Below are 15,973 nucleotides of genomic sequence, written 5' to 3' on the forward strand. Positions count from 1 at the left end.
TAAGTACAGCTTAGATTGGAGAGGGGGGTTACACACACATATGCACACGCACAACTATGCATTTACATGCGGACATGCACACACACACCCATTCACAACACACTCACTCACAAATACAGATACATTCATACACGCGCACGCACCAAACAGCCAATTAAAACGCAACACTTACCTGCTGCAGCTCTCGGCGAGGGAAGCTTTGGAGGTGCCAGGAGGATTGGGACTGCTGCCTCCCCTCAGCCAAGGAGGAAATGTGGCAGTGCCTACCTTGTCACAGAGTGGATTGGGGTCAAATAAACTGCTGACCCCCACTAAATTCTGTCAGTAGGTGTCAGTGATAGACAATCAGCCCTGAAAGTCCTGGGCACTTCAGGGCTTAAAACTGAAGCACCCAGGTACAAAGCTATCACTGATGCTCCCCCTCGTCACAAGAGGGAGGGCCTCGAGAAGCTTTGCTGAGCCGAGAAGGTCACACCCACAGGAGCTGTGACATCCTCAGCCTAGCAAAGTTTAGATCAAGCAGCCAGGAGACTGTGCATTTAGGCATGTTTAGCTACTGGCTGCCTGACCTGAAAAAAAAGAGTGTCTGTCAGGCTGACCTATGCTTAGCCTTATAGGCACTCTTCATGCCCAAAAGGTACGGGATGCGGCCCCTAAGCCCTAATGGATGGACTGTTTCTGCTTGTAGGACATTGGAGCAGAATATCCACGTTGGCTATCCTGCTGAAGCTGCAGAACAAAGCATTTCGGAGATTTCAATCAGGGGTGTAAAACATAATCCCAAGACAAGTGAAGCAATCCAGAATTTTAAGAATATCCATCAAAGATCCATTTACATGCAATGACTTTAAATGGAAATCATTTACATTATTCCAGGTTATTCTGAAAATGATCTGGCCCGTCAGACCTATGTCGGACACTCCTGCTCTAAAATGTGAGCCTCAGATGTGTTTTATAATGTTTCTCTGGCCTTTAGCAAGACCAATTAAGCTTTTCAAGATGGACACAACTGTCTTAATAGATTAAACTATTTCTAAAATACCAAACGTGCTGACCTAGTTGGCATATTGGCGCATCTAAGCAGGGGGAGGTACACAGTTAATTTTCCTGGAAAAATGTAGGAAAAAGTACTGTAGAGGTGCAATAGCACATTATTCCGCATTTGCTCTTGCAGAACCTGATGTTTTGCTCTGGATTTTGAGAGTGATTTATAATAAGCCCCTAAGTTACCCTATCATCCTCACTGTTTTTTGCCCACCACAGTCAGACACCTAGGAAGTTCCCATGCACACCTCTAACAGACTCCCATTCACTAATAGCTACAGTGTAGCAGAACGGGCAGAGGTTCATAAAAGCCTTGCATTAAGTTTTTTTTTCACGAGGAAATTGCATCGTCTGATGTAGTTTAGCTCCTTAACCCCTTCGGGGCTAATGACGAGCTGGGCTCGTCATCGCGCTTACCTGTCCTGCGCGGATGACAAGGCCAGCTCGTCATCAGCCCCACCCTCGGGGGAAGCGCTGGCGCTCCCCCCGAGGCTCTCAGATCGTCATTGTTTTGCTGGGGGCGGCAGTGGAAGAGCTTCCGCTGCCTCCCCCGCCCCCCCCCATGGTAATCCCTGATGACGTCAGCGCGCACAGCGCGCGCTGACATCATCAGGGATTCCCAGCGCTCGGGAAGCCATTTGCTTCCTGCGCGCTTCAGAAGAAGGTAGGTTTTGGGACTCCGGCGGGGGTTTGGGGCAGCGAAGAGGCATCAGGGGAGAGGAAAGAGATTTTCCTTTCCCCTGATGTCTCTTTGCAGGGCATTTCTGCCTCACGATCGCGCACAGCGTCGCGATTGTGCGGCGGAAATGCCCCCACTAGACACCAGGGATATACTTTTAGTTTTTAGGAAGTGACCCCTTGGGCAAGGGTCACTTCCAGGCTGGCTGGCAATATGTTTTCGTTTTTCTGCCCCCCCTGGGGGGAAATCGGCCCGTTTTTTCGGCCGTTTTGCCCCCAGGGGGGGCAGAAATTCCCCACTAGCACCAGGGATATAGATTTGTACAAAGATGGCGGCCATTTATTTTGTTTACGTTTTTCTGTCCCCCCTGGGGGCAAATCGGCCCGTTTTTTTTTGCCGTTTTGCCCCCAGGGGGGACAGAAAATGCCCACTAGACACCAGGGATGTAATTTTAGTTTTTAGGAAGCGACCCCTTGGGCAAGGGTCGCTTCCAGGTGGGGTCTGAGTATGTTTTCGTTTTTCTGCCCCCCCTGGGGGGAAATCGGCCCGTTTTTCGGCCGTTTTGCCCCCAGGGGGGGCAGAAATTACCCACTAGAACCAGGGATTTTTGTTGGGGCAATGTGTTTGTTTTGGGAAGCGACCCCTTGGGTAAGGGTCGCTTCCAGGTGGACATGATTGTGGTTTTTTTTTTCTGTCCACCCTGGGGGCAAATCGGCCTGTTTTTTTTGCCGTTTTGCCCCCAGGGGGGGCGGAAAATGCCCACTAACACAAAGTTTTTAGGAAGCGACCCCTTGGGCATGTTTGCTGGTGGTGTGTGTGGGGAGTGGTACTTGGCTGGATGGTGTGCGTGGAGCGGTGCTTGGCTGGCGGTGTGTGTGGAGTGGTACTTGGCTGTCGGTGTGCGCTGAGTGGTGTTTGGCTGGCGGTGTGCGTGGAGGGGTACTTGGCTATCTATGCACAGAGTGGTGCTTGGCTGGCGGTGTGTGTGGAGTGGCGCTTGGCTGGTGGTGTGTGTAGAGTGGTACTTGGCTGTCTGTGCACGGAGTGGTGCTTGGCTGGCGGTGTGTGTGGAGTGGCGCTTGGCTGGTGGTGTGCGTGGAGTGCTACTTTGCTGTCTGTGCACGGAGTGCTGCTTGGCTGGTGGTGTGTGTGGAGTGGCGCTTGGCTGGTGGTGTGCGTGGAGTGCTACTTTGCTGTCTGTGCACGGAGTGCTGCTTGGCTGGTGGTGTGTGTGGAGTGGCGCTTGGCTGGTGTTGTGCGTGGAGTGCTACTTTGCTGTCTGTGCACGGAGTGCTGCTTGGCTGGCGGTGTGTGTAGAGTGGCGCTTGGCTGGTGGTGTGCGTGGAGTGCTACTTTGCTGTCTGTGCACGGAGTGCTGCTTGGCTGGCGGTGTGTGTGGAGTGGCGCTTGGCTGGTGGTGTGCGTGGAGTGCTACTTTGCTGTCTGTGCACGGAGTGCTGCTTGGCTGGCGGTGTGTGTGGAGTGGCGCTTGGCTGGCGGTGTGTGTGGAGTGGCGCTTGGCTGGATGGTGCTTGGCTGGCGGTGAGTGGTGCTTGGCTGGTGGTGCTTGTGGAGTGGCGCTTGGCAGGTGGTGTGCGTGGAGTGCTACTTTGCTGTCTGTGCACGGAGTGGTGCTTTGCTGGCGGTGTGTGTGGAGTGGCGCTTGGCTGTTAGTGTGCGTGGAGTGCTACTTTGCTGTCTGTGCACGGAGTGCTGCTTGGCTGGCGGTGTGTGTGGAGTGGCGCTTGGCTGGTGGTGTGCGTGGAGTGCTACTTTGCTGTCTGTGCACGGAGTGCTGCTTGGCTGGCGGTGTGTGTGGAGTGGCGCTTGGCTGGTGGTGTGCGTGGAGTGCTACTTTGCTGTCTGTGCACGGAGTGCTGCTTGGCTGGCGGTGTGTGTGGAGTGGCGCTTGGCTGGATGGTGCTTGGCTGGCGGTGAGTGGTGCTTGGCTGGTGGTGCTTGTGGAGTGGCGCCTGGCAGGTGGTGTGCGTGGAGTGCTACTTTGCTGTCTGTGCACGGAGTGGTGCTTGGCTGGCGGTGTGTGTGGAGTGGCGCTTGGCTGTTAGTGTGCGTGGAGTGCTACTTTGCTGTCTGTGCACGGAGTGCTGCTTGGCTGGCGGTGTGTGTGGAGTGGCGCTTGGCTGGTGGTGTGCGTGGAGTGCTACTTTGCTGTCTGTGCACGGAGTGCTGCTTGGCTGGCGGTGTGTGTGGAGTGGCGCTTGGCTGGTGGTGTGCGTGGAGTGCTACTTTGCTGTCTGTGCACGGAGTGCTGCTTGGCTGGCGGTGTGTGTGGAGTGGCGCTTGGCTGGTGGTGTGCGTGGAGTGCTACTTTGCTGTCTGCACGGAGTGCTGCTTGGCTGGCGGTGTGTGTGGAGTGCTGCTTGGCTGGCGGTGTGTGTGGAGTGGCGCTTGGCTGGTGGTGTGCGTGGAGTGCTACTTTGCTGTCTGTGCACGGAGTGCTGCTTGGCTGGCGGTGTGTGTGGAGTGGCGCTTGGCTGGTGGTGTGCGTGGAGTGCTACTTTGCTGTCTGTGCACGGAGTGCTGCTTGGCTGGAGGTGTGTGTTGAGTGGCGCTTGGCTGGTGGTGTGCGTGGAGTGCTGCTTGGCTGGAGGTGTGTGTTGAGTGGCGCTTGGCTGGTGGCGTGCGTGGAGTGCTACTTTGCTGTCTGTGCACGGAGTGCTGCTTGGCTGGCGGTGTGTGTGGAGTGGCGCTTGGCTGGTGGTGTGCGTGGAGTGCTACTTTGCTGTCTGTGCACGGAGTGCTGCTTGGCTGGCGGTGTGTGTGGAGTGGCGCTTGGCTGGTGGTGTGCTGGAGTGCTACTTTGCTGTCTGTGCACGGAGTGCTGCTTGGCTGGCGGTGTGTGTGGAGTGGTGTTTGGCTGGCGGTGTGTGGGGAGTGGTGTTTGGCTGGCGGTGTGTGGGGAGTGGTACTTGGCTGGATGGTGTGCGTGGAGTGGTACTTGGCTGTCGGTGTGCGCTGAGTGGGGTTTGGCTGGCGGTGTGCATGGTCTGGTGCTTGGATGGTGGTGTGGGTGGACTGGAACTCTGCTGGCGGTGTGTGAGTAGTTACTTTCTGTTGGTCACTACACACACTGCTAGTTGAGTGACACTCTACGCAGTCCATCATTTTCTGTAGTTGCTATGTCAGATATGTGGGCGTGTGAAAGTGATGGGCGGCTGGCGGTGTGAATGTTTTGTATGTGTCACACGTACAAAAGGTGTATGAATGTCCTTACTGCCCCTGTGTGATATGGGTACTGGTAGTAGCAAAAGACTGACTGGCACCAAAGTGGTCAGGCACTTTACAAAAATTCAAAAAATTATCCAGTGTCTTGATGTTAAAACTCATCTAATCTCATTTGGTCTAAGCCCTAATTGATGGCCCATCTGGCCGAATTTTAATTTGGGGGGCAAATTTGTGTGTTGTTTTTTTAATTGTTATATTGTTTGTGAAATGTGGTAGTAATTTTTTTTTCTTCTCTATTTTTGTCTTGTTCCAGGCTTTTGCTGTTTGGATTGTTGTAGGTTGCGTGTCTGTTTGCAGCTTGTGTAGTTGCTTGTGCTTGGTAAGTGAATGTATTTTGTACTACTTCTCCTTGATGTTTGTCTTTTTGAAAAAGGTTGTACCTCTAGCAGTTTGTGTGGCTCTGTGTTTTTTTTTTCAGGATTAGTGTTTGATGTGCACTTTGTTTTCTAATGTCATTTCTTTTTTTCTTTCTAGTGGGATTTCATTTCTTTTCGCTGTGTCTCAACAGAGTAGGTGCTGGTGAGTGTAGCTATATTTTGTAAGAGTGAAATTGTTTTGGATTGTATTTATCTTTTAGTGAAAGCCTTACCTTGTTTACTTCTTACTTTGCACAGTGTAGGTTGTTGTTCACTTGTGTGTGCAGTCTTCTTGCTTTGTAAGGATAATGGCTAGTCGCAGGATTACTGCTCAGCAGGTTCTTGGTTTGCTTTTTGAGTCTTCCTCGGACCATGGTTCAGAGTCTGAGTCCGATTCGGACTCCCAGGAAGTGGCAGAAGATTCAGGCAGTGAGTTTTCTCTTCGCATGGAATCATCATCATCGGATGATGACTCTTCTTCTAGTGCTGATGAAGGGCCTATGGTACAGGAGGACATTGTGTTGCCGGTAGTGGGCCAAGAGGCACCTGTGCTGCTGCCTAGGGCCGCAAGGTTTCCTTTCTTTTTACGTCGGCAAGAGGCATGTGGGCTGGAGCCTGCACCCAAAAGGCTTCACATTGCTGTGGTGCGCAAAGGGGCATCTGGTGCTTTTCGTCTTCCTGCTCGTGTAGTGCAGCAAGAGGCATCTGGGGCTGTTAGGCTTCCCATTGGTGTAGAGCGGCAAGAGGCATCTGGGCCTGCTGGGTTTCCCGGTGGTGTAGTGCAGCAAGAAGCATCTCAGGCTGCTGGGCTTCCCGTTGGTGTAGTGCAGGAAGAGCCCTCTGGGGATGCTACGTCTTCTGTTGGTGTTGTGCAGCCAGAAGTATCTGTGGCTGTTAGGCTTCCCGTTGGAGAACAGCAGCAAGATGTTTCGGTGCTGCAGGCTGGGGTGGCTGCTCCCCCCGTTGATAGGGATGGCCTCTGGGTTCCCCCTGGCTTGGTGCAGCCGGCATTGCCAGAGTTCACTGGTGTTCCTGGGTGTAGAGTGAATACAGAGAATTTTCTGCCAATTAATTTTTTTCAGTTGTTTTTTGACGATGTGTTTTTGCAAAAGATTGTTGAGCAAACCAATTTATATGCAGAACAATATTTGAGGGCCAACAGTGCCAGCCTTAAGCCCTATTGTAGAGCAATCCGGTGGACTCCCACCAATGTTGAAGAGATGAAGAAGTTTCTGGGATTAACTTTTTTGATGGGCTTGATAAGGAAGTCATCAATTACTTCATATTGGTCCACTAGTCCCTTGATGGTAACAGCTGTATTTCCAGCAGTCATAAGTCGTGATCGGTATACGCTTCTTCTTCGGATGATGCATTTTGCTGATAATAGTTTAGCGTTGTCACGCGATCACCCTGATTGTGACCGTTTGTTTAAAATTCGGCCTGTCCTTGATCACTTTGTTGATCGTTTTTCTGAGATTTTTGTCCCTGGTAAAGAAATTGCAGTGGATGAGTCTTTGGTGTTGTTCAAGGGCCGCTTGGTTTTTAGGCAATACATTCCTAGTAAGAGGTCACGCTATGGAATCAAACTGTATATGCTGTGTGACAGTGAGACTGGATATGTCTACAATTTCAGGGTGTACACTGGTAAGGAGTCCCGCATTAACCCTCCCGGTTGTCCTTCTACTTTTGGAGTAACTGAGAAAATTGTGTGGGAACTAGGTAGAGGATTATTTAACAAAGGCCATCATTTATATGTAGATAACTTCTACACTGGTGTGCAGTTGTTCAAGGAGTTGGCCAAAGTGGGCACTGTTGCTTGTGGCACAATGCGCAGTAACCGTAAAGGTTTCCCAAAGGAACTTGTTTGCAAAAGGCTTGTGCGGGGACAGTCTACGGCATTGCGATGTGGGGAGCTTTTAGCTGTGAAGTATTCAGACAAGAGAGATGTGTACATGCTGACTACTATCCACGATGAAAGTACTGTACCTGTGCCTGTTTGGGGTCAGGGTGCTGAAGTGCGCAAACCTGTGTGCATTCTAGCTTACAATAAGTTCATGGGTGGTGTTGACAGAGTAGATCAGAGGTTGGAACCTTATGCTGCTCTTCGAAAGGCTTACGTTTGGTACAAGAAGTTGGCTATCCATCTGTTCCACTTGGCATCATTTAATGCTTTCGTTGTGTACCAGAAGTCTTGTTCTGGGACGAAGATGACTTTTCTTAAGTTTCAGGAGTCTATAATAGGCAGCCTTGTACTTGTGCAGCAGGCAAGTGTTCCTAGATTTGGAGTGGTGGAGGAAGTGGCTAGATTGCAAGATCGCCACTTTCCTGAATCTATTCCTTCCACTACTGCTAGAGACTTTCCGACTAGAAGATGCAGAGTCTGTTGGCGAAGAGGCGTGCGGAAGGAGTCTCGTATATACTGTCCTGACTGTCCTTCTAAGCCTGCATTGTGTATGTCAGCTTGTTTTAAATCGTACCACACGCAAAAGAACTATTGGGAGTTTGATTGAGCTGTAAAGTGAATTGCTTGGTCTGCATTCTGTAAAACATTTTTAGTTTGTTTCAAGGATTGGCATTAGTGCAAAGTTTTTATTTTAAGAATTTGTGTTACCTGATTTGTAGGTATTTCCATTTGTTTAGTGTCATTTTCAAAAAAAGAATTCTAAATGTGTTTGTGGTGTGTGCCGGCTGGTGCTTGGCTGGCGGTGTGTGTGGAGTTGCGCTTGGCTGGCGGTTTGTGTGGAGTGGTGCTTGGCTGGCGGTGTGTGTGGAGTGGTGCTTGGCTGGCGGTGTGTGTGGAGTGGTGCTTGGCTGTCTGTGCACGGAGTGGTGCTTTGCTGGCGGTGTGTGTGGAGTGGCGCTTGGCTGGTGGTGTTCGTGGAGTGGTACTTGGCTGTCTGTGCATGGAGTGGTGTTTGGCTGATGGTGTGTGTGGAGTGGTGCTTGGCTGGCGGTGTGTGTGGACTGGTGCTTGGCTGGCGGTGTGTGTGGAGTGGTGCTTGGCTGGCGGTGTGTGTGGAGTGGCGCTTGGCTGGTGGTGTTTGCGGAGTGGTACTTGGCTGGAGGGTGTGCGTGGAGCGGTGTTTAGCTGTCTGTGCACGGAGTGGTGCTTGGCTGGCGGTGTGCGTGGAGAGGCGCTTGGCTGGTGGTGTGCGCTGAGTGTTTGGCTGGCGGTGTGCATGGTCTGGTGCTTGGCTGGTGGTGTGGGTGGACTGGCGCTCGGCTGGCGGTGTGTGAGTAGTTACTTTCTGTTGGTCACTGCACACACTGCTTGTTGAGTGACACTCCACGCAGTCCATCAATTTGTGTAGTTCCAGTGTCAGAAATGTGGGCGTGTGAAAGTGATGGGCCCTTGAATGGCGCTGTTTGCTGGTGTGAGTGTTGAAATGTGATGGGTCCGCGGCTGGCGGTGTGAATGTTTTGAATGTGTCACACGTACGAAAGGTGTATGAATGGCCTGTAAAGAGGTTGGTGCCTTGACGTGGCTTTACAGCTCACGAGCTGTGAGTCAGTGGTTCAGTTTATCATACTTGCAATTATACACAGTGTATTTCATTTTTGTGAAATTACTTGCGTATACAATTGTATGTACTGAATCATCACTCACCCTCGTGCCAAATCCAACCAGTATGTGTGTGTGCTTGCGGATTAGATGGGTGTGCAGTAATAATTGTTTTTTTTCTCTTTCTGCATTAGGGTGTACCTTGTCCCTTATTGTGATTGTTGTAATGTGTTGCTTTTATTCCAGATGGTGTCAGTGGTCTTGTTTGTATCAGGTATGAAAGGTGCGTGAATGGCCTGTAAAACGGTTGGTGCCTTGTCGTGGCTTTACAGCTCACGAGTTGCGAGTCACTAGTTCGGTTTTTATGCATTTATTTATTGACAGAGCATTTCATTTTTTTGAAATATCTTGTTAATAAAATTTTATATACTGAACCATCACTCGCCCTCGTGCCAAATCCAACCTGTATGTGTGTGTCTTTGAGGAATAGATAGCCGTGCTTGAATGTTTGTCTTTTGAGTAACTCTGTTAAGGTGAGGTACCCTTTTACTCGGGAGAACAAGGGGAACGCTGGGTGGTAGGACATTTTTGCCGGCACGGCGATCCCACGGCAAAATTTTTGTAAAAGTGCTATTTTTACCTAATTAAGGTTTGCAAGGAGTTCTGGGTAGGAAAACATTGGGGGACCCACGCATGCCATACCTCCCTGGACTCCCCCGGGTGTCTACTTTTCAGAAATGTGTGGGTTTGGTAGGTTTCCCTAGATGGCTGTCTCGCACGGGGCCAGAAACCCAGGTAACCCCTCTTGCAAAAGCTGGAGAATTCATGTTCACCAGCTTTTGCAAGAGGGGTTACCCGGGTTTTTGGCCCCGTGCGAGACAGCCATCTAGGGAAACCTACCAAACCCACACATTTCTGAAAAGTAGACACCCGGGGGCTTCCAAGGAGGTATGGCTTGCGTGGATCTTCCAACGTTCCTTTACCCAGAATCCCTTGCAAACCTCATTTTTTGCTTGGAAATAATCATTTTTTTTCACACGTTTTAGTGTGGGAAAGCGTGGCATCACTGGGCTCACACAAATTACCTCCCACCCAGCGTTCCCCAAGGTCTCCCGATAAAAATGGTACCTCACTTGCGTGGGTAGGCATAGCGGCTGCTTTAGGAAAAGGCCCAATTCATACTGTGGAGACAAAAACATTACCTTTAGCCAAATAATCTTATTTTTTGAGGGGGTCACCTGAGCTTTTGGCCCGGGGCTTGGCAGGCATCTTTGGAAACTACCAAACCCAAACAGTTCTGAGAACTAGACACCCGGGGGAGTCCAGGGTGGTATGGCATGCGTGGGTCCCCCAATGTTTTCCTACCCAGAAACCCCTGCAAACCTGAAATTTTGGTCCAAAAACCAACTTTTCCATACTTTTTTGGGTGGGATCTCGCTGCCGGAACAAATGTCCTACCACCCAGCGTTTCCCTTGTTCTCCCGAGTAAAATGATACCTCACTTGTGTGGGTGGGCCAAAGGCAAGTGACTTAGGCTGGGGTGCTTAATTTGTAAAACGTAAATATGAGTAAAAACTACCTTTTTCAAAATTCATTTTTGGGGTGTTCTACTTTGGGGCACCCACACAAGTGAGGTATCCTTTTACTCGGGAGAACAAGGGGAACGCAGGGTGGTACGACTTTTTTGCCGGCACGGCGATCCCACGCCAAAAAGTTTGGAAAAGTGCAATTTTTACCTAATTTTAAGGTTTGCAGAGAGTTCTGGGTACGAAAACATTGGGGGACCCATGCATGCCATACCTCCCTGGACTCCCCCGGGTGTCTAGTTTTCAGAACTGTTTGGGTTTGCTACTTTGCAAAGAATACCACCGAGCCCCGGGCCACAAATTCAGATCCCCCCCCCCAAAATCAAGGTAGTTTTGCAATAAGGTAATGTAAATTAACCACCGTACGATTTGAACCGTTTCCTGTTGCAGCCACTATGTCTACCCACGCAAGTGAGGTACCGTTTTTTTCGGGAGACCTGGGGGCACGCTGGGTGGGTGGAAATTTGTTGATCCACGCAGATTCCAGAACTTTCCACCACAGAAATGTGAGGAAAATGTGTTTTTTTGGTCACATTTTTATGTTTTCAAGGAGTTCTGGGTAGGAAAACATTGGGGGACCCACGCATGCCATACCTCCCTGGACTCCCCCGGGTGTCTACTTTTCAGAAATGTGTGGGTTTGGTAGGTTTCCCTAGATGGCTGTCTCGCACGGGGCCAGAAACCCAGGTAACCCCTCTTGCAAAAGCTGGAGAATTCATGTCCACCAGCTTTTGCAAGAGGGGTTACCCGGGTTTTTGGCCCCGTGCGAGACAGCCATCTAGGGAAACCTACCAAACCCACACATTTCTGAAAAGTAGACACCCGGGGGCTTCCAAGGAGGTATGGCTTGCGTGGATCCTCCAACGTTCCTTTACCCAGAATCCCTTGCAAACCTCATTTTTTGCTTGGAAAAAATCTTTTTTTTTCACACGTTTTAGTGTGGGAAAGCGTGGCATCACTGGGCTCACACAAATTACCTCCCACCCAGCGTTCCCCAAGGTCTCCCGATAAAAATGGTACCTCACTTGCGTGGGTAGGCATAGCGGCTGCTTTAGGAAAAGGCCCAATTCATACTGTGGAGACGAAAACATTACCTTTAGCCAAATAATCTTATTTTTTGAGGGGGTCACCTGAGCTTTTGGCCCGGGGCTTGGCAGGCATCTTTGGAAACTACCAAACCCAAACAGTTCTGAGAACTAGACACCCGGGGGAGTCCAGGGTGGTATGGCATGCGTGGGTCCCCCAATGTTTTCCTACCCAGAAACCCCTGCAAACCTGAAATTTTGGTCCAAAAACCAACTTTTCCATACTTTTTTGGGTGGGATCTCGCTGCCGGAACAAATGTCCTACCACCCAGCGTTTCCCTTGTTCTCCCGAGTAAAATGATACCTCACTTGTGTGGGTGGGCCAAAGGCAAGTGACTTAGGCTGGGGTGCTTAATTTGTAAAACGTAAATATGAGTAAAAACTACCTTTTTCAAAATTCATTTTTGGGGTGTTCTACTTTGGGGCACCCACACAAGTGAGGTATCCTTTTACTCGGGAGAACAAGGGGAACGCAGGGTGGTACGACTTTTTTGCCGGCACGGCGATCCCACGCCAAAAAGTTTGGAAAAGTGCAATTTTTACCTAATTTTAAGGTTTGCAGAGAGTTCTGGGTAGGAAAACATTGGGGGACCCATGCATGCCATACCTCCCTGGACTCCCCCGGGTGTCTAGTTTTCAGAACTGTTTAGGTTTGCTACTTTGCAAAGAATACCACCGAGCCCCGGGCCACAAATTCAGATCCCCCCCCCCAAAATCAAGGTAGTTTTGCAATAAGGTAATGTAAATTCACCACGGTACGATTTGAACCGTTTCCTGTTTCAGCCACTATGTCTACCCACGCAAGTGAGGTACCGTTTTTTTCGGGAGACCTGGGGGCACGCTGGGTGAGTGGAAATTTGTTGATCCACGCAGATTCCAGAACTTTCCACCACAGAAATGTGAGGAAAATGTGTTTTTTTGGTCAAATATTTATGTTTTCAAGGGATTCTGGGTAACAAAACCTGGGGGTAGGCAGACGAGTCACCCCATCCTGAATTCCCCTGGGTGTCTAGTTTTCAAAAATGTATAGGTTTGCTAGGTTTCCTTAGGTGCTGGCAGAGCTACGGCGCAAAAACAAAAGGTAGTCTTTTTGTCCGAATCGTGCAAAATTTCACTGGGAAATTGAGGTGCGACCATGCTGCGTTTTGCGCTGTTTCATGTCGCAGCCACTATGCCTACCCACGCAAGTGAGGTACCATTTTTTTCGGGAGACCTGGGGGCACGCTGGGTGGGTGGAAATTTGTTGATCCACGCAGATTCCAGAACTTTCCACCACAGAAATGTGAGGAAAATGTGTTTTTTTGGTCACATTTTTATGTTTGTAAGGGATTCTGGGTAACAAAACCTGGGGGTAGGCAGACGAGTCACCCCATCCTGAATTGCCCTGGGTGTCTAGTTTTCAGAAATGTATAGGTTTGCTAGTTTTCCCTAGGTGCTGGCAGAGCTACGGCGCAAAAACAAAAGGTAGTCTTTTTGTCCGAATCGTGCTAAATTTCACTGGGAAATTGAGGTGCGACCATGCTGCGTTTTGCGCTGTTTCATGTCGCAGCCACTATGCCTACCCACGCAAGTGAGGTACCATTTTTTTCGGGAGACCTGGGGGCACGCTGGGTGGGTGGAAATTTGTTGATCCACGCAGATTCCAGAACTTTCCACCACAGAAATGTGAGGAAAATGTGTTTTTTTGGTCAAATATTTATGTTTTCAAGGGATTCTGGGTAACAAAACCTGGGGGTAGGCAGACGAGTCACCCCATCCTGAATTGCCCTGGGTGTCTAGTTTTCAAAAATGTATAGGTTTGCTAGGTTTCCTTAGGTGCTGGCAGAGCTACGGCGCAAAAACAAAAGGTAGTCTTTTTGTCCGAATAGTGCAAAATTTCACTGGGAAATTGAGGTGCGACCATGCTGCGTTTTGCGCTGTTTCATGTCGCAGCCACTATGCCTACCCACGCAAGTGAGGTACCATTTTTTTGGGGAGACCTGGGGGCACGCTGGGTGGGTGGAAATTTGTTGATCCACGCAGATTCCAGAACTTTCCACCACAGAAATGTGAGGAAAATGTGTTTTTTTGGTCACATTTTTATGTTTGTAAGGGATTCTGGGTAACAAAACCTGGGGGTAGGCAGACGAGTCACCCCATCCTGAATTGCCCTGGGTGTCTAGTTTTCAGAAATGTATAGGTTTGCTAGGTTTCCCTAGGTGCTGGCAGAGCTACGGCGCAAAAACAAAAGGTAGTCTTTTTGTCTGAATCGTGCTAAATTTCACTGGGAAATTGAGGTGCGACCATGCTGCGTTTTGCGCTGTTTCATGTCGCAGCCACTATGCCTACCCACGCAAGTGAGGTACCATTTTTTTCGGGAGACCTGGGGGCACACTGGGTGCATGGAAATTTGATGATCCACGCAGATTCCAGAACTTTCCACCACAGAAATGTGAGGAAAATGTGTTTTTTTGGTCAAATGTTTTTGTTTGAAAGGGATTCTGGGTAACAAAACCTGGGGGTAGGCAGACGAGTCACCCCATCCTGAATTGCCCTGGGTGTCTAGTTTTCAGAAATGTATAGGTTTGCTAGGTTTCCCTAGGTGCTGGCAGAGCTACGGCGCAAAAACAAAAGGTAGTCTTTTTGTCCGAATCGTGCAAAATTTCACTGGGAAATTGAGGTGCGACCATGCTGCGTTTTGCGCTGTTTCATGTCGCAGCCACTATGCCTACCCACGCAAGTGAGGTACCATTTTTTTCGGGAGACCTGGGGGCACACTGGGTGGATGGAAATTTGTTGATCCACGCAGATTCCAGAACTTTCCCCCACAGAAATGTGAGGAAAATGTGTTTTTTTGGTCACATTTTTTTGTTTGAAAGGGATTCTGGGTAACAAAACCTGGGGGTAGGCAGACGAGTCACCCCATCCTGAATTGCCCTGGGTGTCTAGTTTTCAGAAATGTATAGGTTTGCTAGGTTTCCCTAGGTGCTGGCAGAGCTACGGCGCAAAAACAAAAGGTAGTCTTTTTGTCCGAATCGTGCAAAATTTCACTGGGAAATTGAGGTGCGACCATGCTGCGTTTTGCGCTGTTTCATGTCGCAGCCACTATGCCTACCCACGCAAGTGAGGTACCATTTTTTTCGGGAGACCTGGGGGCACACTGGGTGGATGGAAATTTGTTGATCCACGCAGATTCAAGAACTTTCCACCACAGAAATGTGAGGAAAATGTGTTTTTTTGGTTAAATTGTTTTGTTTGAAAGGGATTCTGGGTAACAAAACCTGGGGGTAGGCAGACGAGTCACCCCATCCTGAATTGCCCTGGGTGTCTAGTTTTCAGAAATGTATAGGTTTGCTAGGTTTCCCTAGGTGCTGGCAGAGCTACGGCGCAAAAACAAAAGGTAGTCTTTTTGTCTGAATCGTGCTAAATTTCACTGGGAAATTGAGGTGCGACCATGCTGCGTTTTGCGCTGTTTCATGTCGCAGCCACTATGCCTACCCACGCAAGTGGGGTACCATTTTTTTCGGGAGACCTGGGGGCACGCTGGGTGGGTAGAAATTTGTTGATCCACGCAGATTCCAGAACTTTCCCCCACAGAAATGTGAGGAAAATGTGTTTTTTTGGTCAAATTTTTTTGTTTGAAAGGGATTCTGGGTAACAAAACCTGGGGGTAGGCAGACGAGTCACCCCATCCTGAATTGCCCTGGTTGTCTAGTTTTCAAAAATGTATAGGGTTGCTAGGTTTCCCTAGGTGCTGGCAGAGCTACGGCGCAAAAACAAAAGGTAGTCTTTTTGTCCGAATCGTGCTAAATTTCACTGGGAAATTGAGATGCGACCATGCTGCGTTTTGCGCAGTTTCATGTCGCAGCCACTATGCCTACCCACGCAAGTGAGGTACCATTTTTTTCGGGAGACCTAGGGGCACGCTGGGTGGGTGCAAATTTGTTGATCCACGCAGATTCCAGAACTTTCCACCACAGAAATGTGAGGAAAATGTGTTTTTTTGGTCAAATATTTATGTTTGCAAGGGATTCTGGGTAACAAAACCTGGGGGTAGGCAGACGAGTCACCCCATCCTGAATTGCCCTGGGTGTCTAGTTTTCAAAAATGTATAGGTTTGCTAGGTTTCCCTAGGTGCTGGTTGAGCTACGGCTCAAAAACAAAAGGTAGTCTCTTTGTCCAAAGAGCTTAAGATTTCACTGGGAAATTGAGGAGCGACCACGTTGCATTTTGTGCCGTTTCCCGTGGTAGGCACAAGGCCGACCCACACAAGTGAGGTACCATTTTTTTCGGGAGACCTGGGGGCACGCTGGGTGGGTGGAAATTTGTTGATCCACGCAGATTCCAGAACTTTCCACCACAGAAATGTGAGGAAAATGTGTTTTTTTTTTCAAAATCTGAGCTTTGCAAGGGATTCTGGGTAACAAAACCTGGTGGTAGGCAGTCGAGTCATCCCATCCTGAATTCCCCTGGGTGTCTACTTTTCAAAAATGTAT

General features: G+C 49.5%; 1 protein-coding gene across 1 annotated transcript in view; it reads right to left on the minus strand.

Annotated features, from left to right (window-relative positions):
* The window catches only part of LOC144762616 (chitin synthase chs-2-like), a 350,513-nt gene that overhangs the window by 56,406 nt on the left and 278,134 nt on the right, over nt 1–15,973 (minus strand). The gene's annotated exons all lie outside the window — the stretch shown is intronic.

Source organism: Lissotriton helveticus, chromosome 6 (genome assembly GCF_964261635.1).
Source record: "Lissotriton helveticus chromosome 6, aLisHel1.1, whole genome shotgun sequence".
In the NCBI taxonomy this organism is placed as follows: Eukaryota; Metazoa; Chordata; class Amphibia; order Caudata; family Salamandridae; genus Lissotriton; species Lissotriton helveticus.